General features: G+C 36.4%; 1 pseudogene across 1 annotated transcript; it reads right to left on the bottom strand.

Moving 5' to 3' along the window:
- Positions 1-1,827: 1,827 nt before the first annotated feature.
- On the bottom strand, positions 1,828-2,682 carry LOC308423299 (small ribosomal subunit protein RACK1-like; annotated as a pseudogene). The gene has a single exon. The product of its transcript is annotated as a small ribosomal subunit protein RACK1-like (transcript).
- Positions 2,683-24,306: the final 21,624 nt, after the last annotated feature.

The raw sequence follows: 24,306 nt of genomic DNA, 5'->3' as shown, positions 1-24,306 counted from the left end.
TAAAGATTTCTGACAATATATTCTATCATATTCTTTCTGTTCTTCCAGTTCCTCCCATTTCCTTCCCACTTAAGATTGTATGCTCTTTCTTTATTTTTTTAATTGAACAACTTTATTTTAAAAAACCAAGATAAAGGTGCAGATTTTAAAAGCATTTTTATATAAAAGTATATGAATACATTTTTGTCAGTACTTGATTTTTTTAAAGGTTTGATCGTATGCCTTAAAATCCTATTAGTTACAATGAGCATAAAGTACATGTAAAACAAGATGTAACCTGGAAATAGTCAAATTTTTCTTGATGTGTGAAGATAAAGCATAATGATTTTTCATTTTTTTTTTGGCCTTTGTTTTCTTGAACTTCATATAGTCTGTAAGTTGTTTCTGGGGTGTTCAGTCATTTTTGGGGTTAGTATCAAATTATCAGTGGCTACATATTATGTCTAGGCCTTCATTCCTGGATCTCCCTTGTATGCTCTTTCAAAAACAACAAAACCAAAAAAGAAAATCCCCCTCAATACAAATGAAAATCAAAACAAACAAGCAAAAGACAATAAAACAAATGGTGCTAAAACAAAATGAAACAACCATAAAGGCCCATGATAAACAATGCTGAGTCTGTGTTTTGTTGGCCAACCACTCTTAAGTTTGGGGCTTGCTGTAGATCGTGGTTGATATGTCACACAACACTCCAGTGATTATCCCCTTTCAGTCTACAAATATTTTTTTTGATTATGACTATGAGCCCATATCTGTTTCCTCAACTCAGTGTTGGGAGCCCATCTGCCTTCAACCTGAGTAGGTCTTGTCCTTCTCTGTGTTTTGTTTTTTGTATGTATAAGATACTTTTTTTTAGACTCCTCTATCATCTATGGCTCTTTCAATCTTCATAGCTCCTATTCCATATAGATACCTGAGTCTTAACGATAGGAGTTTAATGAAGTCTCATTTAATACAGATTAATGCAACGTCTATCTTATTCTATACATGGTCCAGTTGTGAGACTCTATTTTAATTGGTATCTATCACAAAAAGTTTTTCTGATATGTGTTGATTGAGTGACTTAAGATATATCATTAGGAGTCATTTTATTTCTATGTCCTTTAGCAAAATATTAATAGATTTTCTTTTAGGTCTATGACCTACCTGTTTTTAAACATTTCTGATAACTTTAGTGGGTTAGGCATAGGTTCTTTCTCATGTAACAGATATTAAATCTAATTATAGAATTATTAGTTACATGTGTGCCACTATAGCACCAATATAAGTGGGGCCTCATAATTTTTCTGCCTACAAGATATGCTGGGACAAAGGTGGCTCTTCATATGTCTATCATATCACTGAAGAGGACAAAAAGGCAACCTATAGAATAGGCAAAAAACAGTCATCTACTCCACGTCAGATAGATAGCTAATTTCCAAAATATTTAAAGAATTCCAGAAACTAGACATAAAAAAATAATGAAAACAACAAATAACCTAATTTGAAAAATGGGGTAAAATTTTAAAGACAGAACTCTCAACAGAAGAATTTCAGATGGTCGAGAAGCACTTAAAGAAATATTCAATTTGCTGAGGAATCACCAGACTGATTTCCAGAGTGGTTGTAACAGCTTACAACCCCACCAACAGTGGAGAAGTGTTCCTCTTTCTCCAAGTCCTTGCCAGCATCTGCTGTCATCTGAATGTTTGATCTTGGCCAATCTGACTGGTGTGAGGTGGAATTTCAGGGTTGTTTTGATTTGCATTCCTCTGATGATTAGGGATTTTTTTTTTTTTTTTTTTTTTTTTAGAAAGCCAGTTTATTTCTAAGACTCTGTCACAAACTTTAGCGGGTACCAATAGTCACCTGCCATACTCGCACCACGTTGTCTGTATAGCCAGTAAACAGAGTCTGGCCATCAGCAGACCATGTCAAAGAAGTACTCTTGGGGTGGCTCTGCCTTGCTGCTGGTGCTGATAACTTCTTGCTTTAATCAATCTACAATGATCTTGCCCTTTAAGTCCCAGATCTTGGGGCCAATGGCAGCACAGAGACAGTAGCGGTTGGGGCTGAAGCACAAGGCGTTGCTGATGTCCCACCATCTAATGTGTAAAGGTGCTTGGCTCCGTTGAGATCCCACAGCATAGCCTGGCCATCCTTGCCCTCAGAAGCACAGAGGGATCCATCTGGAGAGACGCTCACTGTGTTCAGGTAGCCGGTGTGGCCAATGTGATTGGTCTTTAGCTTGCAGTTAGCCAGATTCCACACCTTGACCAGCTTGTCCCAGCCACAGGAGACAATGATAGGGTTGCTGCTGTTCAAGGAGAAGCGAACACAGGACACCCATTCTGAATGACTCTCATCCTGGACAGTGTACTTGCAGACACCCAGAGTATTCCATAACATTATCTCCTGGTAGTGCCCATTGTGAGATCCCAGAGGCGCAGTGTTCCACCCCAGGAGCCTGAGAGGACAAACTGACCACCAGAGGAGATAACAACATCGTTAACGAAGTGGGAATGACCTAGCAGAGCACGCTGCGGTATGCCATAGTTGGTCTCATTCCTGGTCAGCTTCCACTTGATGATGGTCTCAAGACGCCGACAGAATCATGTCCGGGGATTGCGGTGTGATGGCAATCTGTGTTACCCATCCATTATGGCCCTTAAGGGTCCCACGAAGTGTCATCTGCTCCATCATGGCTGCAGCTGATGTGAGTGTCACCGCAGCGACAAGGATAGCACCGGATATCTCAGGGAGCTAAAGACCAGAGCAGCCACCACCACGACCCTGCAGAGAAAAGCATTTCTTTAGATGCTTCTCAGCCATTTGATGTTCCTCAGTTGAGAATTCTTTGTTTAGCTCTGTACCCCATTTTTAATAGTATTGTTTAATTCTCTAGAGTCTAGCTTTCTGATTTCTTTTTATATATTGGATACTAGTCCCCTATCGGATGCAGAATTAGTAAAGATCTGTAGGTTGCCATTTTGTCTTCTTAACAGTGTCTTTAGCCTTACAGAAGCTTTGCAAAACGCTTTGTTCCAGAGAGGGAACTTTTTCCCAATGTAGGTGAATGACAAGGCAATGGGGTGGAGAGGGGGATTAGAAGGGAGTGCATCTTTGTGAAGGCAACTGGAGGGAGTGGGGTGATGGAAACAGGACTGGATAAAGGGATAACATCTCAAATGTAAATACAGAGTATCTAATAAAGAAAGGAAAAAAAAGGAATAGTCAAATCTCTAGTTATCAGGGAAATGCAAATGAAAATGGCTTACACCAGTCAAAATGACAAAGATCAAAAACAGAAATGATAGTTCATTCTGGTGAAGATAAGGAGCAAGGAAAATGTTCCTTACTGGTGGGAGGGGAAATTTGTACAAAAACTTTGGAAATCAATGTGGTGGTTTGTCAAAAATAAAATGATCTACCTCAAGACCTAGCTCTACTACTTCTGGGCATATTCCCAAAAGACACTTAACCTATCACAAGGATACTTGGTCAACTAAGTTCATAGCAATTTCATTCATAATAACCCCAAATGAAAACAATCTGGATGCCCCTTGAGCAAAGAATGGTTAAAGAAAATGTGGTACTTTTTTATATGATTGAGTATTACTCAACTCTTTGAAAATTAACACTAGGGAATTTTCAGGCAAATAGACAAAAGTAGATAGAACATCATCCTGAGTGAGGTAATCTAGACCCAGAAAGACAAACATTGTATGTATCTACTTATAAGTGGACATTAGGTTTAAACTAAAGGATAGTCAAGTACAATCCACAGGTCTGGAGAGTATAATTAACAAGAATGACTCACGTGGGGAACATATGAATCTCCCTGGGCAGGGGAAATAAAATAGACATAATGGATGGACTGGGGCTGTGAAGGTATGGGAAGCATTGCCAATCAATGTAGGGGTCCAGTGATAGAAGGAGTAGCAAATAGAAATGACAGGTACATTTGGGGGATGAGAAAAAAACACAGTACAATAGAAAATTCATGAAATTTACAAGAGTGACTCTAGCTAAGTCTTCTAGTAAGGGTGAATTTAAGGAGACTGAACCAGGCAGCACCTATAACTATGCCAGACATCAGTGGAAAGACTGGGAACACCAACTCAGTCACAAACCTTTAGATCTACAAATTTTCTTGCCTGCAAGATACACTGGGAAAAAAGGTGGTTCAGAAATTGGTAAAGTGGCTAACTAAAGACTACTTCTGCATGAGGCCTATGCTCGAAGAGGAATGTCACCCCTGACACTGCCTGAAAAGCCAGGAACCAGAGGCTGGAAAGCCCAAACGCCTAAGATTTTACCCAATGTGATCAGAAATAAAACAAGAAACCAAGGAAGGAAGAAAGAAAGAGGGAAACAGGGAGAGGGAGGGAGGAAAAGCAAAAAGAAAGAAAGAAGGAAGGAAGAAAACAAGGAAGCAGGAAGGAAGGAAGGAAGGAAGGAAGGAAGGAAGGAAGAGGCAATACAAATATTCCTAATGATAGTCTGCTATCTTCTCAGACAGAAGCCTAGCATAATTGTCATTAGAGAGGCTTCATCCAGCAGCTGGTAGAAATATGCAGAGACCCACAGCCAAACATTAGGCAGAGCTCAGGAATTTGTGCAGAAGATGAGTAAGATGGATTATACTAACCAGAGATGGCAAGGACACCCCGAGAAATCCCACAGAATTAACAACCTGGGTTAATGGGAAATTCCAACCATAAATCCTACATGGTCAAACTGAGGCACTCTGTATACATGTTTTTGTTGTGTATCTTCATTTTCTTATAGGAATTTTAGCAGTAAGAGCAGGGACTGTCTCAGACTCTGTTTTCTGGCTTTTGAACCCTTTCCTCTAACAAAAGAAAAAGAAGAAAATTGCACATACACATACCAAGTGAAGATGTCACTCCCCTGCCTGCACACAAGGTTTGATATCAGTATTAAACTGTAAGATAGCTGTAGTTCCACAGTCTCATAATCTCAGGCAGGAGGATGACCAATGTGAAACTAATGTGCTATTTCAATAGTCATCCCAATACCAAGCAGCATCATATAACAAAAGCTGCTCTCCTCAAAACTAAAACTTCAACAACAACAACAATAAAGTTAAATTTAATGGTAGACAGTTTCAATTTTCACAGTTAGCCCCACTTCTCATTTTAGGGTTTAAAATCTACAGATTGCAAAATTATATCTTGTTCTTTCCTGAAGAGCATCAAAAACCTTCTTTTACTTAGGATTTCATAGTATGATATTTTACAGTTATAGAATTCAAGCAAGTATGCATAGCTAAACAATTGCCTTAAAATGAAGGTACATTTTTCCAGCTTTTATTTCCATATACTTTTTTTTCCTTGAATACATCTTGCTGATTAATTTCTTTTAAAAAATGGAAGCAGTGATTTGCATTGAGGTAGGCCAGGCATTTCCAACTGACAGCAATAACCTGGATAACTAAATCCATCAGAGGCATCCTGATTTGGATGTGCTATGCCATGTTTTCATTTCCTTTTGGTAAAAGAGGTCACTGTGTCCAATTGCAATGCCTTCCAGCCCAGAGGAGGTTGGAATGTTATTCACCACATAGTAAGATGTATCAGGGCAGTTTATTGAAACAAAGTATAGGGTCTCAACCTCTTTTGACACTTCAGAAAAATTTATCTGGAGACAGAGAGACAATGCAGAAAGAGGACAACTAAACTAAAAGTAACTAGAACTCATCTGTCAAACCCACATTTTGTGTTATGTTTTCTTGTGTGTGCTGAATTGAAATTATTTAGAAAGCTGAAAGAATAATAAGATACCTTTATACTGGCTCAGTAATTGATTATAATATAAAAGCATTTGTGAAGGATGCATATGCTATGAATCAAAGTTATGTCTATAAATTGTTAAATTGGCTGCACATGATAACTCAAGATAGCTAAAGCATGAGATCAACAGATGCTTTTTATTTTAGATACAAGAAATGTGCATGAACTTAATAATAACAAGAGAAGGTCTTTAAAGCTCACCCTAAATACTATAAATCAACTTCAACCTTGGAGGGAAATGTTTTCAAATGTCTTTGTTAAGTACACATGACACTCTCAGAGTCAAGGTTCTGTTTTAAAATGATAAGAAAAAATGAAGACAAAAATAAAATGTCTGTAATCTTTCCCAATGGGATTCCAGGGATCAAAATCAGGAAAGCAAGTGAACAGTACTGAGATAAGAAAATCAGTTATAAGCTCTACAATGCAGTTGCCCCTTGCATACTGCACCATCGAGGCTTAGCTGGTCTACAGCATGGAGACCGAGAGATGGTTATAAGAAATAGAATCCACTCTTACACATTCGAGCTGGTTATAGCTCAGTGGTATCAGTATGTAACGCTAAGAATTTTTTCTGAGCAAGTGGAGTCATGGAAATGTGCTTTCCTGAAATAAAATATCAGTAGTTTATTATTAATATTATTTAACATGAGAATCAGAAAGAGAAGTTAAGAAAAAAAGTAAAATGTTCTCCAAAATGAGACTGATCAAAAAAAAAAAGAAAAAATGTAAGAGCTGATCAAATAATGTAACAGCTCTTACACAGTTTTATCAAATGGAAAAAAAATGCCATTGTAAAATAGAATTTGTTTTAATCACATTTTTTAATTTTATCTTCAAAATATTTTAAAGGTTGTAATTTGCCTATTAAATTTATCAGGATGTTTTCAGAGCATACAGTAAATTCATACTAGTAGTCTGTATATTCTATTGTTTACTTAAAATTATTTACATTTTATTTTGTAAATTATTTGTCTCCATGTATGTAACTGCATCAACTCTATCACATATACCCCACATGGTATTATGGAACAGAAGAGGATGTTTGATCTCCTGGTATTAGAGTCCATCACATTCTTATTGTGAAATCATTTACTTTTGTTTCCTTCCAAGTATGTTCAGAATAAAAGCCTTTGGGATTAATACTACATTTAGGGTCAAGAAGGTTTTTTTGTTTGTTTTTAGTTTTGTTTTGTTTTTTAAAGTTATTTGATATCCCCTTTCTTTCATTTAATGTAAAATATATCTTGGGAGACCACCTGAATTGTTGAGAAGTCACAGAAATAATTAAAATAACAATGTCAGAAAAGTGACCACTTCTGCCCAAATGTTTTATTTTGCACCCTAAAAATAATGACCTATTTGAAGAACTTTGGTAAATATTTTATAAATTTTATTTTATTGTTAATTATCGGAATATGGGGGGAATGATGTCTGAAGAATTTATAAAATGAGAGGTCATGTTATTACCAAGTTACTTTCTCTAGATAGCTTGCATTTATTACTAGCTAAGTCAGGTTAATCTTAGATTTTGACTTTTGTTAATAGTCCAATATCTTCCAGTTTTTAATTTTTTTCTTTAAAAGTTCTCTCTCTCTCTCTCTCTCTCTCTCTCTCTCTCTCTCTCTCTCTCTCTCTCTCTCTCTCTCTCTCTGTCTTTTCACACCCCCCGTGTGTGTATGTTATGTGTGTATGTGTGTGTGTACATGTGTTGATGCTCACAGAGGCCAGAAGAGGGCATTGAATCCTCTAGACCTCAATTCAGAGGTAGGTATGAGCCACCTGATATGGATGCTGCTGGAATCTGATTTCTGATCCACTGGTGGGCATCAAGATTCTTAACTATTGAGCCGCCTCTACAGTACTCCACCTTGGAAAGCCTTACCTGATTTCACTTCAGTTGAGGCTCTCTTCTCTTGATTATTTAAAAACAACACTAATTAGTGGTATGTACGCACTAATTATGCATGTGTCTGTGTGTTTGTGTTTGTATGTGTGTGTGTATTCCCACTGGTTTGTCCTCCCACACTTCCATATTTAGGTGGTAAGTTCTTGTTATATTCTACTATTCTCTTCACAAAACTATATGGTGCAGTTAATCCATATGTGGGTTTAGTTGATTTATAAATCAGTTATAAGTTAGCTTTAATCCTACATCGAGAATGTAGGGTGTGAATTAACCACCACTGCGAATGATGCTCCAGTGAGCCAGCATGAGTTATGCCAGTGTGAAGAGAAACAGAACTTTAAGTTCTGAGTGCATTTAGTATTCAATAGGACATTGCCTTGACCTTTTCCTGTCTTGTCTAAAGGTGCCTTGTATGATTGCATGGTTCACTCTGAGTTATTCTACTATGATCTCATAAATCATGTATCTTCAGACTAAAAGAATACAAAGCAAACAGTCTAAAATTGTGCCACTTTCTTTTATTTAAAAAGCACAATTAGAGTAAGTTTCCCAGATGCAAGCAACTAGACATTTACAAAGCTCAATATACAATAACCTAAGATAAACATGGGCTATGTGAAATTTTGACCATGAGTCTGGTAGTGTGAGAGCAGGTTAAGATACAGGTAAAGATAGTGAACCCTCAGAATAAGAGAAAACGCCTAAGCATTACTGTCTTGATCTTTAGACCTGTAACATGAAATCAAAATTACAGCATTTAAGACTCAGTCCCAGCTATATATGCTGCAACCGCTGAGGCAGAATTCCATTGAGATATGATTATATACCATGGTGTCCCCTGCCTGGATTATGGCAAACAATCCTGGTTTATGGTGTCTAAGATAAGGAAATAGCTGACAATTTACAGGGCTTCTCATATAGTTATTTCTCTTTGAAACAGACAAGCAGATAGTTTATTTTTAGAAATGAGAGTTTTTGTATTTTACAAAGATTTATTATATATGTGTGTTTGTGTGTGTGTGTGTCACTTAAGTACACTATCATGTCATCGGCAAAGAGTGATGTTTTTATTTTTTCCTTTCCGATTTGTATCCCATTGATTTCCTTTTGCTGTCTAATTGCTCCAGCCAGGACTTCCAGTACTATGTTTAATAGGTAGGGGGAGAGTGGGCAGCCTTGTCAAGTCCCTGATTTTAATGGGATTGCTTCAAGTTTCTTACAGTTAAGTTTGATGTTGGCCATTGGTTTGCTGTATATTGCTTTTATTATGTTTAGGTATGGACCTTGGATTCCTGTTCTTTCTAGGACTTTTAACATGAAGGGGTGTTGAATTTTGTCAAATGCTTTCTCAGCATCTAGTGAGAGGATCATGTGATTTTGTTCTTTGAGTTTGTTTATATGGTGGATTACATAGATGGATTTCCTTATATTAAACCATTCCTGCATTCAGGGGATGAAGCCTAATGGTCATGATAAATGATCATTTTGATGTTTTCTTGGATTTGGTTTGCAAGGATTTTGTTGAGTATTTTTGCATCAATGATCATAATTGAGATTGGTCTGAAGTTCTCTTTCCTTGTAGGGTCTTTGTGTGGTTTAGGTATGAGGGTTATTGTAGCCTCAAAAAATGAGTTAGGTAGTATTCCATCTGATTCTATCTTGTGGAATAATTTGGAGAGTATTGGGGTTATATCCGCAATAAATGTCTGATAAAATTCTGCACTGAACCTGTCTGGACCTGGGCTTTTTTTTTTTTTTTTTTTTTTTTGTTTGGGAGGCTTTTGATGACTTCTTCTATTTCTTTAGGTGTTATGGGATTATTTAGATGGTTTACCTGGTCCTGTTTTAACTTTAGGATCTTGTATCTGTCTAGGAATTCGTCTATTTCCTTCAGATTTTCCAGTTTTGTTGAGTATAGGCTTTTTTAGTAGGATCTGATGATTTCTTGAATTTCCTCAGTTTCAGTCATTATTTCTCTACTTTCCTTTCTGATTTTGTTAATTTGGATACTGTCTCTTTGCCCTCTAGCTAGTCTGGCTAAGGGTTTATCAATCTTGTTTATTTTCTCAAAGAACCAGCTCTTGATTTTGTTAATTCTTTGAATGGTTCTTTTTGTTTCTCTACGGTCTATTTCTGCCCTAAGTTTGATTATTTCTTGCCATCTACTCCTCTTGGGTGTATCTGCTTCCTTTTGCTACAGCTTTCAGCTGTGCTGTGAAGTTGCTGGAGTTTGCACTCTCCAGTTTCTTTTTGTAAGCACTGAAAACTCTGAGTTTCACTCTCTGTACTGCTTTCATTACATTCCATAGGTTTGGGTATGTCGTGTTTTCATTTTCATTGAATTCTAGAAAATCCTTAACTTTTTTTTTAGTTATTCTTTGACCCTGCTATTGTTTAATTGAGCACTGTTTAGTTTCCATGTGTATATTAGATTTTTGTTGTCTTTGTTGTTATTAAAGATCAGCCTTAGACCATGGAGATCTGAAAGGATGCATGGGAGTATATTGATGTTCTTATATCGATTGAGGCTTGTTCTGTGTCCATTTGTGTGGTCAATTTTTGAGAAAGTGCCATTAGGTGCTGAGAAGAAGGTGTATTCTTTTGTTTTAAGATGATATGTTGCATAGATATCTATTCATTCTAGTTGGTTCATAGTCTCTGCTAGTTTTACAGTGTCCTTGTTCAGTTTCCATTTCCATGATCTATCCATTGGTGAGTGCTGGGTATTAAAGTCTTCCACTATTATTGTGCTGGATAAAACGTTTTTTTTGAGCTTCAGAAGAGTTTATTTTATGAACATGTGTGCTTTTGTATTTGGAGCATATATGCTAAGGATTGAGAGTTTTTTCTAACAGATTTCCCTTGTACTGAGTAAAAAGTAGAGCTAAACAAATCATTTTCAGTTGAGGAACACCGAATGGCCGAGAAATATCTGAGGAAGTGCTTGACATCCTTAGCCATCAGGGAAATGCAAATCAAAACAACCCTAAGATTCCACCTCACACCAGTCAGATTGGCCAAGATCCAAAACTCAGATGACAGCAGATGCTGGCGCGGCTGCGGAGAAAGAGGAACACTTCTCCACTGTTGGTGGGGTTGCAAGCTAATACAACCACTCTAGAAATCGGTCTGGCGATACCTCAGAAAATTGGATATAGTACTACCTGAAGACCCAGCTATTCCACTTCTGGGCATATACCCCAGAGACACTTTAATACACAACAAAGATATATGCACCACAATGTTCATAGCGGCTCTATTTATAATAGCCAGAAGCTGGAAGGAACCCAGATGTCCTTCAGAAGACGAATGGATACAAAAATTGTGGTACATATACACAATGGAATACTACTCAGCCACCAGAAACAATGACTTAACCAAATTCTTAAGAAAATGGCTGCATCTAGAGAAGATCATCCTGAGTGAGATAACCCAGTCACAAAAGAACAGACATAATATGCAGTCACTGATAGTGGGATGCTAACCCCAGAGGCTTGCACTCCCCCAGAAACAACTCACAGACTGTATGAAGTCCAAGAAATAAAGAAAACAAAAAATATACATATATTCACAAAACAAGAAGACTTTGACTATTTCCATGTTGCGTTTTGTTTTGCATGTACTTTACGCTATTGCAACTAGTAGGTTTTCAATGCATACTGTCAAGCCCTTGAAAAAAATCAAGTACTGACTAAAAAACATATTCACATGGTTTTATGTAAGATTTATTTTAATGTCTGAAAAAACAGTACTGACAAAAATGTATAATTTTAAGCAAAAAATGTTTAAAATCTGTACATTTATCTTTGTTTTGCAAAATAAAGTCGTTTAAAAAAAAGTGTCCTTCCTTATATTTTTTGATAACTTTTGGTTGAAATCTACTTTATTCGATATTAGAATGACCACTCCAGCTTGCTTCTTGGGGCTATTTGCTTGAAATTTTTTTTCCCAACCTTTTGCTCTTAGATAGTGTCTGTCTTTTTCTCTGAGATGGGTTTCCTGTATGCCGCAAAATGCTGGGTTTGTTTATGTATCCAATCTGATAGCCTATATATTTTTATCGGGTAGTTGTGTCCATTTATGTTAATAGATATCAAGGAATAGTGGTTTCTCTTTCCTGCTATTATTGCCTTTGTAGGTTGAATTGTGTCTGTGTGTTTTTCTTCCTTGGTTTTCTTGCTTAGAAGTTTTCTTGTTTTTACTATGATGTGGTTCCCCTCATTGTACTGGGTTTTCCACCTATAATTCGTTGTTGTCCTGGTTTTGTGGTCATATATTGTGTGAATTATTTTTGACTTGGATTATCTTCATCTCGCCATCTATGGTGATTGATAGTTTTGCTGGGTATAGCAACTTGGGCTACTTGTGTTCTCTCAGGGTCTGAATAATGTCTGTCCAGGCTCTTCTAGCTTTCATAGTCTCTGTTGAGAACTCGGGTGTGATTCTGATTGATCTGCCTTTATATGTTTCTGACATTTTTCCCTTACTGCTTTTAGTATTCTTTCTTTACTTTGGGCACTTGTTGTTTTGACTATTATGTGTCGGGAGGAATTTCCATTTTTGTCCAACCCATTTGGAGTTCTGAAGGCTTCTGTTATGCTCGTGGTCATCTCTTTCTTAAGGCTAGGGAAGTTTTCTTCTACAATTTTGTTGAAGATACTTATTGTGCCTCTTAGTGGATATTCTTTGCCCTCTTATATTCCAATTATTCTTATGTTTTGTCTTCTCATTGTGTCCTGGATTTCCTGGACATTTTGGGTTAGGAGCTTTTTGCTTTTTGCATCTTCTCTGACTGTTTTGTCTATGTTTTCAATGTTGTCTTTGGCCCATGTGACTCTTCCATCTCTTGTAGTGTGTTGGAAATGCTTGTGTCTGTGACTCCTGATTTTTTTTTTTTTTTTAGGATTTCTACCTCTTGGGCTGTCTTGTTAGTGTTTTCTTTATTGTGTCCATTTCCGTTTTAAATTCCTTCTTCCATTTCTTCATCTCTTTGGTTTCTGTTTTCTTCTAGACTTTGAGTTCTTTGAGTGTTTTTCTTGTTTCCTCTTTAAAAGTTACTGATTCTTTTTGCTTTCCCTCCCATTCTTGTTTAAGGATCTCTATCATCATCTTGAAGTAGGATTTTGTATTTGAGTCTTCTTTTTCTGGAGTGTTTGGGATTTTGCTGTTTCTTGTGAAGGAAATGCTGGGTTCTAGTGTTGCCAGGTTGTCTTGGTTTCTCTGGGGTACGTTCTTTTACTTTTCTTTTGCCATGTTTTTGTCAGTGATTGATTCTCGCCTTTCACTTGTACCTGCCCTGTGTCCCTGGATCTCTGCTGTTCCTGGTGGGGAATGATCCAATCGCCTGTTGTGCACCCCAAAAGCCACAGGATAGGAACAGAAGGCCCAATGCCAGGTTCCTGGGTCCCTGGATCAAGCAGGGCAGGCATGCACTTTCTGTGTGCTCTGCTAAGATCTCTCTGCCCCCGGCTAGTCAGAACCCATTCTTACCCCATTGTCAGCAATCCTGTGTCTCTGGGTCTCTTCTCTTCCTGGTGGAGGATTGCCAAGTCGTTTTCTACAGACAATGGTGATTTTAAGTTATATAAAGTTCCGATAAGCTTCTGGAGAGATATATTACAGTTTTTCCAGAGGTTTTGAAGAGTTAGTTCCATGTCCCAAACTGAACACATAAGCAGACTATGAGAATAAACAATTGGTGCTATGCATGCCTACAAAAAAAAAATAGAGTTCAGAGTCCTTTAGATATCTTAAATTGGAAGGGGATGCCAAATTCTAGGTGAGACAACACCCTGGAAGATGCTTTGAACATATAACCTGGCTAGGATGGCTGAAAGACTAACTCAGAAAACAGTGAGATGACAAATATTTATAGATGCTATACAACAATATTTATATATATATTGTGTTATATTTTTACATAGTATATATGTATATATTGTGTACCACTTTTTTATAACACTTTTTTGAAGTATCTTTGAAGTATCTATTTCTAAATTAATTTTCTATGAAAAGAGAATAATAATATGGCTTAGATCAGCATTTAGGTTTAGGGTCTGGAAACTAATTAGGCATGACTAAGAGATAAGGCTATATTGCTTAGTGACTAAATTTAGGCTTTGAAATTAGACTTCCAGGTATTGCATCTCAAAGTCATCAATTAAAAGTTCCTTTGTCTTTGGCAACTTACCAATTCATATTTTATAATTTATTCATTTTAAAACTTGTTATGAAATAATCACATTATTATCACTAGATAAATAAATGTTAAATGAGGTAAAACAAATAATATTCACAACTCTATTTCAAACTGTAAGACTTCCAAAAATTATGAGCTGTTTAAGAAACATTCAGATAGATCAGGAATAAAAAGTCAGGAATAAAGTTAAGGGTAGATCCCGAAGTGGGTACATAGTTATTTGTAAATGAATAAAAGCATAACTGCAAATACAATTGAAGGCAACTAGCACACCCACCCTGAACTACCATATGCTCACTTCTACCCCAAACTTGATCATAAAAACCACAGTAGCTTTGAATGTGTTCATTTAATGAGCAGATCTCTGAAGAGCAGTCAAGTTAAATAAAACTGCTAGATAGGACTCTAATCCAGTCTGACATACAAAATACACCAGGAATGTGAGCTCGCAAAGTTATCAGAGAAGGAAGCTACCTGCAAGATGGAAAAAGGCTTTCAAATGTCACAAAACAAAAATCCTCCTGATGCTTTTAAAACTAGAGTCCAGGGTTGCAGTCTCTGAGAGAGAATACATTTCTGTTGTTTTAGACACACTGCCTGTGGTATTTGTTATGGCAGCCTGAGCTGATTAAATCAAGGCTCTGTTATTTCCCATTGTGTCTGCCAAATCCTTTCTTCATGCTCCTCTACACTGTTTAGTTCAACCATGTGCTGACCTTCACTGACTGTCTGATGGGTGTCCAGGCTCTATGGCTTACTTGCCTCCTATACCTTTTTCATTGCTATTAAACTCTGAGATGAGTATGTTTTTCTGTTTCTCTGAACTTTTTAGCTTCCCAATTGTTTTCTTAAAAGAAGCCAGATTGTCTGAGGTGAGTTCTGTTTTCTGTCAGGGCCTGCAAGAGGTAGGTAGATGGAAAATAAATGTATCCAAGGAGAATACCAAGTTCAGAGTGGAAGAATTAAGGAAGCTGGTAGTAATGTCCCTGTGCTTCAAATAGATCCTACCTAGAAGGATATAAGAACATTTTTAGGCAAACAGGCAATTTCAAAGTTTGCAGAGAAGTGAAGGATGCTCAGAAGCACAGTCACCAGGTTAAAGTCCAAGAAACAGAATATGCCTTTCCTGCAGGAGTCACCCCTAAGAGCATAAAGGTTAATAGGTCTTGGACTCTAGAGGTCGATTGCATCAGCAAGTTCATTTGTTTGGCAGTTGAACAAAGGAGGAAGTCTATAAAATGGAGAAAGTATTTCAAAAGATTGGTTCTCTAATTATGGGCTGTGCCTCTACTGGTTCTCCCCAAACACTTTCAGAAAATGTAAAAGAACCAAATTATTTTTTTATATTATATTAAAGCTGTGTCTTTCAATTGGCTTGGAAGTGAAATATATGGTGTTGATATGAAACTGGCAACTTGGTCAGTAACTGCTGGCATTTTAGCACTGGTGAGGTTACACACTGACCTAACTCAGTGGACACTATGTCCTTTATTGCACTTTGCTCAAGAATGCTCTTGATGAAATACAATTACTAATATTTTTATTAAATATGACTCTTGTGAGCATGTCATTTTGATACTATGGGTAGGGAGATGAGAAGTACACATAAAACACTTTCATTTATGTGATAGCTGACTAGGGGGTGCTTCTTGTTGAAATGTCAACTTGAATTTTCCATCGATGGAATTCTGACTTAAAAGAAGAGCTAGTAGGGAATGGGTGGCTCTTTTTACTTGGGTATTAACAGACATGGCCATAAAAATGAAAGAACTATCTCACTTCAAGGAAAGAATACATAATATACTTCAGATCAAAATGCTTTGTTAAGTTAAAAAAAAATGTAATATTAAAAACCTGCTTTGGAGGCATGAGTGGCTTTTTACATGTCTTTTCTGAAGATTTTTGTGGTATTAAAAATTGTTTCTGAGTATATTATAATGAACTATTAATCAGATTGGAAGTACTATATTATTTAATAAGTTAACATTTTTCAAAAAGACCATTAAAATTGGTGGGCAAACACTAAAATTCAACATAAATTCATATTCTGCAATATAAAACATTTGAAAATTTAATATAGTTTTAAAACCAGTACTGAATCAAATATCTAAAATTATTCTTCTTTGAAATGTGTTCTATCAAGGTATTCATAATTATCATTTAGGTAATACATCACATTTTCTTTTTTTCCACCTGTATCTTCTGAGCCTGTTTTGTCTTTATAAGCTTCAACTGCAGTAACACCTTTCCACAGACAAGCGGCAGAATGTGTCAGCAGTCTGTTGTCTTCTTTTATAGTGAATATTTATTTTTAAATATCTCAACTCTTCTTCAAATACAAGCTGTTTTCGATTTCTACTGTACTACCTTCACTAAACATGCTGAGACTATGCACATTTCGTATTTTGTTAACTGGTATAAAGTCTCTGATGTGCACAGGTTAAGTTAGCATCGTAACTACCCAGGGAAGACCTTTTGGGTAATTGATACATGCAGGTGAGACACACTGAAACCACTTTGGAGGAATTTTCACCCTTCTTCAAAGTGTTGACTGGCCCAGATGTCAGTGTTTAAGAATCACTGTAAAGATGACCACAGGAATAGAATGAGCACAATATGTAAGTATAATTCTAAAACGCTTCCAAGACACCATCTTAACAGGACAGAAGATTGTTCACTCAGCTCTAACTGCAGCAGTGAAGAAACCAAAATGGGAGCCTTTGCAGGGACTCAGTTGGAAAAAATGTAATTGTGTTCCCAGAGGTATTATCTATCTATCTCTCTATTTATCTCTCTACATATCTATCTATCAATATATCTACCTATCTCTCTGTCTATCTATCTATCTATCTATCTATCTATCTATCTATCTATCTATCTATCATAATTTTCCTTCCTTTCTTCCTACCTTTTTTCTTTCTTTCTTTCTTTCTTTCTTTCTCTCTTTTTCCTTTATTACTTTCTTTTTTTCTCTTTTTTTTAATAATTGTTTCCTCTTCATGTTGCCTATGTATGTATTTATGTGCTATCTATCTATCTATCTATCTATCTATCTATCTATCTACCTAACTTTCTATTTATCTACGTATCTATCAATAGTTCTATTTACCTATCATCTATCTAATCTATTCCCTATTCAATTATGTGAGAGAATGTGTGTGTGTAACACAACAATACATGCAGTGGTCTAAGGACAGTGTTTTGGGAGTCAGTTTTCATATTGCCTTTTACCACACCAAATCCCTTCTTGCTTCTAGTGCTGTGTTGGCTATTCCAGACTGTCATATGAGTTGTTGGGTAATTCTCCTGTCTCCATTCCCTACCTTGCCACAGGAGTGAGTGCTGGAATTACAAGTACACACCACAACTTACAGATAATTTGGTATGTTCAAGGAATTGAATTCAGGTCATCAACTGGGCATAAAAAAGTTAGACACTGAACCATGTTGGAGACCCAGGTCTGACAAGAAAGCCAGAATCTTAAGTACATAGTCATGAAGACATAAAGCAATATAATTTTATTTTTTTCTCTTTATTCTTATGTGATTTTATTGAGCCTAATAATATTGTTGACATAGCAGCTAAACATGTAAAACATTAGTTAAATAATGTAAGTATATGATGACAAAATTTCTATGTGAAACTATGGTTTTCAAATAATGTTAATTCCAAAATTTTTAATCATATTTTATCAGAAAGTTAAGTGAATGCAGTTGTTCTGAAAACTTTTTGTTTTAATAAAAATGCAGTGTTTGGGGAAAAATAAATCTTAGAAGCAAATCCAAATAGAAAAGAGTGAAATGAAAGTGTTATATGAAGAAAAGGGAAATGTTTCTACGGATGTTGTTTTTTCTCAACAAAGGAAGACAGTGTCTGATTTTATAATCCCCTGCCTCTGTCTGTAGCAACTGTCTGAGTCTGTTCCTGAAGACCTCTCTCCCACGCTTCTCCTGACCATCTGGAGTAGACTCTCTGTAACCAATCTATACCCTGTGACACTTCTTTTTCCATTTCAGGGTTTCCTGTTGTGTTTTTTTTTTTTTTTTCTATTTCTGACCTCTGACCTTCTCTCTAATAAAATAATCATGTTCCCCACTACTTTTCAAATGCTTAGTCATGCCCTCATTTTAATGGGGCTATTTGTAACCATTTCTACCTTCTGCCTAGTAATAGGATGAGATGCTGCCTATGAAATACTTCCTCATTTGAGCCTTACAGTTTTATGAGAATTCATGGTCACTGATTTAAGCTCAGTTATAAGTTATGATGGCATGACAAAGTAGCAGTCTTACCATTTTTATGAGCTGATGTGCAGAGCATGAAGGACTAATCCTACTTTATAATTTTAATACACTATAGAGTTTACAATCCACATGACTGTTTATCACCAGTGTCCCTTTTTTTAGAGCTTTCTACAACTGGGAGACACATTTTAAACACAAATAGCATTCTACTTTTGGTAGAGCTAAATGAAGTTGCTAAGTCGGTTGTAGTCATATATTCTAGAGCCTCTAAAGCTGAGGGAAATTTTCAGAAGATGTTTATTTTTAATTGTGTGTGTGTGTCTCTCTCTGTGTGTGTGTGTGTGTGTGTGTGTGTGTGTGTGTCTGTGTGTGTGTGTGTGTGTGTGTGTGTGTGTGTGTGTGTTTGGTAGGCACCTGTTGAGACCATAAGAATCCATGCAGCAACAGATAGGCTTTGAGACACCTGACAGGGTTCTGGTAAAAGACTTTAGTTTTCTTTAGGAGTAAGTGCCCTTGAAAATCAAACCATCTCTCCAGCCACACAAGATTTAATTCAGGGCCTGACTAGATGGTTTAGCACTGGCTAGGCACTGATTGTTCTGGAAATCCCACATTATTTTTTAGCACTCACAAGGTGGCTTACAAACATCTATATCCCCAGTCCGTGGGCATACAACTCCCTTTTCTGTACTCCACGAATATATGATTCACAGACACACATTCAGACCAATACCCATACACTTACAAATAAAATAAAAATGGACAAACTCAAGGATAATTTTTCCTCCATCTAATGTCACTCACAATTCTTTAAAATTCATATATAAATGTTGGTATGGCTTAGAGATACTAGTTTCTATTACTTAGAATCTTTTATAATTGTTTCCTTTGTGCAAAAATAACAAAACCCCAGTCATTTCATGATGTGTTGTTTGGGTTTATTAGCTATAACGAATGTATATAGTCTTATATATACTAAAATGAATATAGTTTTAGTTACAATTTTACTGCTGTGAACAGACACCATGATCAAGGCAACTCTTATAAAGACATTTAATTGGAGCTGGCTTACAGGTTCAGATGTTCAGTCCATTATCATCCAGGTGAAAAGATGGTAATACCCAGGCAGGCATGATGCAAGGAAAGCTGAGAGTTCTACATCTTCCTCTGAAGGCTCTGAGCAGAATACTGGCTTCCAGGCTGCTAGGATGAGGGTATTAATGCCCAAGTTCATGGTAACACACCTACTCAAATGAGCCTACACCTCAAAGTGCTACTCCCTGGGCAAAGCATATGCAAACCATCACATATTTATTATAGTTTTAGAAGATGGGGCAGAAACTTGATGAAGAAATGTCAAAATCTGTAAAGCACTCAAAGAAAGTCTCCTACCAATAAATAGCAAAATTTATACAAGAGGTGAAATGAAAGCATCATGAATACTTAATTAACTGAGTATCAATAAGTTTCAAACATTACTAGGAATATTTGAAAGGTATAAATCCCTTGCCTGTATTCCAAGTTAGTAGAGTTAATAAAGTGGAATTAAGGAAGCAACAAATAAATATACGTTGGTAGAGGAAAAAATTAATTTAATACTCAAGGGAATAAAAGTGTATTCTAAGAGAAATAGTAATCATTGGCATAGGTTATTGAGAATTAGCTAGAAGATAATTCCATTTGAAACATGAATAATAGAGAAGTGTCTGTTTCCTTTGTGTATGTCCCTAGAAATCATATATGATGGATAATGTCTTAATGGCATATGCCTGTGCCACTGAGACAACAGAAAATGTTCAACAAGTACTGTGCCAATGATTGCTTTGTGGACATATTTTACTTTAAGTTATCTGAAGTGAATATTGGATAAATGCAGAACACGTGATACTGTAAGTCAGTCAGTTCTTTCAAGCAATGAATACAAGAACCTTTTTCTATCCAAAACTGTTGAATCATTTTAAGGGAAGTCATGCCATACCTGAGAACATGGAATAAATAAAGTATTTTAAAAAATGTGTTCACTCAATTAAGACTTAAAGTAATTAGGTGAAAGAAACAGCTTTTGTGTTCTTGATCAATTATAGTTTTGATTGGGATGAGGATTGTTGCAGTAATACTGAAGTCTCTTTGTTTAATTTTGTCCAGTACTTTTGGCAATGTACGTGCAGTGAAAAAGTATTGTATGCAGACCACCACTTGAATTTGTTGAATATGCTGTCTTTTATCTACTGGATGGTTTTGGCTTTTTAGTCAAAGATCAAGTGGCAGTAGGAGTGTGAGTTTTACTCTGGGTGGCCTGACTTTCTCTTTACCAATACCATGTGGTTTTTATCATCATTGCTCTAAAGTAGAGCATCAGGTCGGGGATAATGATTCCTCCACAAGTTCTCTTATTTTTGAGAATATTTTTCACTGTTATGAGTTGTTTTGCTATTCCAGATGCATTTGAGAATTGTTCTTTCTATCTCTATGAAGAACTAAGTTGGAATTTTACATTGAACCTGTAGATTACTTTCAGCAAGATGGGCATTTTTACTACATTAATTCTGCCTATTCATGGGCATGGGGGATTTTTCCATCTTCTGAGGTCTTCAATTGCTTTCTACAGAGCCTTGAAGTTCTTATCATACAGATCTTTCATTTGCTTGGTTAGAATTACATCAAGGTATTTTATATTATTTTTTACTATCATGACAAGTATCATTCCCTAATTTCTTTCTCAGCCCCTGTATCCTTTGAGAAGAGAAAGGCTACTGATTTGTTGAGTTAATTTTATATCCAGCCACTTTGCTGAAGTTATTTATTAGCTGTCAGAGATGGAGATCTCTAGTGGAAATTTTCCGGTCACTTAAGTATACTATCATATCATCTACATATGATGGTATCTTAACTTTTTCCCTTCAAATTTGTTTCCCTTTGGCCTCATTTTGTTGTCTAATTGCTCTGGCTAGATCTTTGAGTACTATGTTGAATAGATAAGGAAAGAGTAGGCAGCTTTGACTAGTCCCTGATTTTAGACAGGAGTTTGGCTCAGTGGTCCCCTAAGAGGTTCTGCCAGAACCTGACCAATACAGGGACGATTCTCAAAACCACCCATTGGGTTGAGCATTTGAACGCCAATGGAGGTGTTAGAGGAAGAACTGAGGGAGCTGATGGATTTTTATACCTATAAGAAGAACATCAGTGTCAACCACCCAGACTCCCCAGAGTTCCCAGTGATTAAACAACCAACCAAAGAGTACAAGAGGAGGGTCCCATGATTCCATCTGCATATGTAGTAGAGAGTGGCCTTATGTGACATCAATGGGAGGGGAGTCCCTTGATCCTTTGGAGGTTTGAAGCCCTGACATAAGTAAATGCTAGGGAGGTAAAGTAGGAGTGGATAGGTGGGTAGTAGGAGAGCACCCTCATAAAAGCACTGAGAGGAATTGGGTTTGGGGAGGAAAAAATGGGAAGGAGAATAGCATTTCAAATGCAAGTAAGTAAGTAAGTAAGTAAGTAAGTAAATAAATAAATAAATAAATAAATAAATAAATAAATAAACAAGTGTTGCAGGAAGTAAAAAAAAAAAAAAAAAAAAAAAAAAGAGCTGTGGGCCACTGAGCAGGATCTGGTGGGCCATGCTGTTTCCCTACCATGTGTTGTGCAATACCCCACAGGCAATACCCCAGAGACCACAAGTTGCTCCCAAGCACTCTCAGATTCAAGTGGCCCATGCCCTCTTCTAGCTTTCTCCCTGCCAGCATGGAACTTGCTCACATTCCTCACAGCCCTGTAATATCATGACTCAATAATCACTGATTTATCAGTCAGATAAATCATTTATATGTTAAATTCTCAATCCACAATAAATCCACACAATAAGCTTGCAACCATTTGACAAAGATGTAAACCACCCACTTAAATAAGAAAAATTGACCTATAGAATCTCCTGAAAATATTCATATCTACCTATCATCAACTCAGATCACCTGGGTCCAAATCCTCTTCCCTGGCTCCATGTTAATTCTCATTTTGTTCTTCTCCTCCTCCCTTCTTCCTAGACTTCTCACCTTCTACACTTCCTTCTCGTCCAATGATAGTCTGGTGCCCAGCTGCATAATGACATCATCCTACCAAAAAAAATAGATAAATAAAGGTATTTTACTTTATTCTATGCTAATTGTACTTGAAAACATAGTAATTTGGTCTGTAGTAATGGAGAATAAATGACACATGTGCTCTTTGAAATAATAAAGGTCAAACATAATGTGCATCAGTTCCCATAATACTCCAATCAAGAAGATCTATCCCATCGAGTTCTTTTGTGCATATGTTATAGACAATTGTTATAAGTCAGATCCAAGCATAGGATTCCATAAGAATGTGCATGCTAAAAGATTAAGATGGTCAAAATATATTATGCACATATATAAAAATTTTAAAAATCAGTTAAAATAATCTTGTCTTCTTAAATAAAATATTATACATACTGAGTCAAAGAGAAGATACAGTCTAGACAAATATAAGAACCCATAGCCTGAAGTGGCCTTCTCTGATAAAGTAATGTATTACTTCCTCTAAAGTACAAGCTTTATCATAGTTTACAGCTTTCAAAATATACTCTCATTTGGACATATCAAAGTGTTTGTGGCATGAAGACTCTTTCTTAATGTTCATTCTTGCACTGTGGAGAGCAAGTATATGAAACAGTTTGCCATCCTTGTTTGGGGTAAAGCAGGGCTGGTTTGGTCTGTCCTTTCTGGATTTATGTACAAAGTCTTTTCTTTTTATCATTCTTAGAAACAACTCTTTCTTGTGTTTAGGAGTCCACAGCACTCTGATATTTGGAGATAACAGACGGAAGGTAGAGATGGAGCATCTGAAACTCAGTAGCTTCCTTAAAGGGCTCTGCTCTACTTTCTTCAGAACCACATGAAGGTACAACCTGAAGACTGGCACACTTTCACCAGTTTTCTTTGCATTTGGTTTGAATTGACTTCAGTAAGAAAGTAAACTTTTCCTTGAATGCACATTGATATTGACCTCAATAAAACTAATGTTCTGTTGCACAGGCCAGATAATCCTACGCTGTTAACTTCTCTAGCGAACCAACATGGCTTACTTATTTTTCTGTTTTCTGCAAATGTGTACTTCTGAGGAAGCCCCGAGGCATAGTCTTATTTTTTCCCCTGGGAAAGAATTAAAATAAACAGAGAACCTGGTAGCTGTTACCAAATTCCTAGCTAGAGGAATCAACCAATATTCAAGCATGTGAAAAATTTTTAGATATGATTGAAAAAACTATGTAGTATATTGGCCCTGCAAGTTTTTACCCACTAATACTTTCTGCTCCTGTTGGCAGAACACAGGGTCTGATAGATCATCAGTGTTCATCATAAGTCCCTTACACTTCTTGTTTTAGAATGGAAGGACTATTGGTCAATATCCTTTTTTATGTCCTTGTGTCTGAATCCAGATCCAAAATACCCTTGATTTTTATTATTATTATTAATTATTATTATTATTATTATTATTATTGCTGTTGTTGTTATTTACATTGGAACTAATGGTCATGCAGCATCACTGAAAAATTAGACTTGATGTCATCTGTATCCCAAAAGATAATTAAATGTCATTTAATACAAGTGTTAGAGAGCAGAGGTAGCATCAGCTATTTCTCAGCGCCTGACAGAATGATGGCACTATATGCTGTGTAAGTAAAACAGATTTGGTAGAACAGTTTCAATTATGTACCCAAAGGAAGATTTTGTACCAAATGTAGCCTCATCAAATGCAGTTCACTGGGTCTGAAAGCAGGGTGGAAATGTAGTGGAACCAGGAATTGCAGACCATGTAATTTGAAAATGTTCATCATCAAATATACTTTGAAGGTTCTAGACAGGGGCCAGCCTTGTCAAATAAGTTACCATCAACTAAATCATATCACATTGTACTAAGCACAAGGGAGGCAGATTATCACTGCTGTGTTTTGGGTAAAGTAAAATTAAAAAACACAATGTGTAGGGAAGAATATTACAATTAAGGCAATATTTTATTAGGGATTTTCCCAACACAATCAGCTGAACAGATACAGAAATAACAAAATATTCTCTCATTTTATTTTCTACTTTGATTTTATAAATAGCTTTTCTAATTTCAAAATATAGTTTCAGAAAA

This window comes from Micromys minutus, assembly GCF_963924665.1.
Source record: "Micromys minutus genome assembly, chromosome: 8".
NCBI classification, from domain to species: Eukaryota; Metazoa; Chordata; class Mammalia; order Rodentia; family Muridae; genus Micromys; species Micromys minutus.
This window is presented reverse-complemented; position numbering and strand designations above follow the sequence as displayed.